Source organism: Pinus tabuliformis, chromosome 9 (genome assembly GCF_031772625.1).
Source record: "Pinus tabuliformis cultivar Carrire ecotype Pingquan chromosome 9, CPIR1, whole genome shotgun sequence".
Classification (NCBI taxonomy): domain Eukaryota; kingdom Viridiplantae; phylum Streptophyta; class Pinopsida; order Pinales; family Pinaceae; genus Pinus; species Pinus tabuliformis.
The window spans coordinates 568,312,738-568,315,197 of NC_142307.1; the positions used below are offsets into that span (position 1 = coordinate 568,312,738).

The 2,460-nt window shown below is 31.8% G+C and overlaps 1 pseudogene; it reads left to right on the forward strand.

Annotated features, from left to right (window-relative positions):
- The first annotated feature begins 1,270 nt into the window (after nucleotides 1-1,270).
- On the forward strand, nucleotides 1,271-1,777 carry LOC149149803 (chaperone protein dnaJ 20, chloroplastic-like; annotated as a pseudogene).
- Nucleotides 1,778-2,460: the final 683 nt, after the last annotated feature.

Consider the following 2,460-nt stretch of genomic DNA (forward strand, 5'->3'; position numbering starts at 1 on the left):
TTAATTTATGATGGAGTTTAAAAGTGGTTTCCTATTTGTGGGAATGCAAGAGTGCAATTGGAATTTATGATTTATGTTTTATGTATGCATGAAAATGAATTTCGGTAGTTGTTGTCGTGAAATTTGAGGACACATGGATTTAGGATATTTGTCAGGCATGTTTTCATGTCTGAATCAATTTAGTTGAGAACATGAATGTTCAACTTACAATTTTTAACTCATTAATGTATGGTGAATTTTCTGTTATGGTTTCCTTTGAACTCATTAATGTATGGCAAATTTTCTGTTGTGGTTTCTTTCTTTAAAACTCTAAAAGTTAAAATTCTAAATCTAAAAATTAAAATTCTAAAGCTAGGTAAACTAACCTAATGCAGAAGTAAAAATATGTGATTTATCAACTCCATTCTTAATTTAAAGAATATTTGATATGTTAAATAACCTAATGCAGAAGTGAAAATATGTGATTTATCAATTCCATTCTTAATTAGAAGAATATTTCACATGTTAAGAACATTTTTAGTTGAAATGTGTATTATGTAATTTATCAACTCCATTCTTAATTTGAAGAATATTTCATATTTTAAGAACAATTTTAGTTGAAATGTGTCTTATATCTTTATCGAGATGAGATATTTTGATATTTAATTTTAGCTTATATCTATATGAAGGGTTGTTATTTAGTATGTACCTAAAGAATGTATTTGGAGATTATATGCATAGTCTTTACTTATTTTTGTTGTGTGTTCTATTATTTCAAGATTCTTCCTGAAGTTTGTTATAATGTATCCATTAAAAACTTATTTAATAATCCTAAGAAGGAGATACACACTTATCCAAGAGGTTGTAGTTTTTGGGTGCCCATGTCGAAATTGTTATATTTGCTAATATTTTGAAATTATGTTGGATGGTTGGATAACTTTATATTGAATGTTGAATGTGTGGAAATGGAATTTTGATACTATAAAAAAATTGATTGATCTACAACAAATTAATTTTGCATTACTTACCTTTAATTCTTCTTATTGAAATTGAATGTATTTTTCTCAGCCACAAGGTTGATTGATATACTTCAAACACTCAACTTCATAGTTTTCATGAGTGCTGTTATTTGTTTTCAGAGGTATTATGTTACCAGTGATATAGTTTTTCTTTCCATGAGTGGTTGTGTTCCTATTCTTATTCTATATCATAATAATGATTTCTAAAACCCAGTTGCTAGCATCTTTCAATCACCCAGTACATGAAGAAAAAAAGACACAAAATTGAGTAAATGGCCATGAAACCCATTTTGTATAGAGAACATGAAGTGAGTTTGGGCATTGCAGGCAGATTCATGTAGGATGAAGGCTAATTCATTCCACAACCTCATGAAATCTCATTACCTCTCTGTGAAGTTGAAACCCATTTCTTGAACATGCCGCCATGGTTGGCATGATGGGAAGAATATGTAGGGCCATTCTTCAACATTGGCATTGGAGGAGTAGCAAAGCATGAGCTTGTATGACCTATTGGGAATACCCAAGAATGGAACTCTAGTGGAGATCAAAAAAGGCTACAAGCAACTGGTTTGCAACTAGTTCACAAGTATCATCCAAATGTATGTCCCAATCCCGAGCAAACTGAGGAGCACACGAAGAGATTTGTTCAAGTGTGGGAACCTTACGAGGTTTTGTTTGACCCTCTCAAGAGAGCTCTCTATGACCAACATCTATCCATGGGATTTAAACATTATTCCCACTCCATGCTTTCAACCAACAAATATTACTGGGAGTTATAATGAGCCGACAACTAGAGGTATTTGAGCTAACAAGAACTAATAGTACAGGGTGAGGTGGTTACATATTGGCAAATTTCTTCATAGTTAATTACAGACTGAAATTGCATATCTGCAAGGACTACTACTACACTAGTTTCTCCTGTCTTATTAGGGAATCTATGCCACTAGGGATTTCTACGTGCCCCTCACATGTTCTTGCAAAGTCCTACAAGTGAGTGAGCACCTATTACCCTTGAATATTACACAATATTAAGGTTTATTTTCATTGTACTCATAGGCTAAAAAAGATCTTCAACTTCCAAATTGATCACTAAATCTCTACAATCTCTGTGACATTTAAATTTGAATTATAATTTGAATTATAAAGCATAAATTAAAATTTAAATGTCATAAAGAGCATGGTTGTACACTCTAAAATCTCTAGTACTTTTTCTCATAAATATCCAAACTATCGTGAATTCCTTAAATTCTTTGTTCCTAGAAGGGTTTAATTTATTGATGAATGTCATTCATTAGCTATGATCCTCATATGTAGTTATTCTTAAAGTTAGAGGGGGTTGAATTTAATTATGAGGGGCCTATAATCTAGGTATTTTTAGTTTCACGTAACATGAGTTGGTGACCTAGAATCAATCAAAAGGAATGCTCTTAGGTATTAGAGGCAAAAAGGATGAACATAAGCC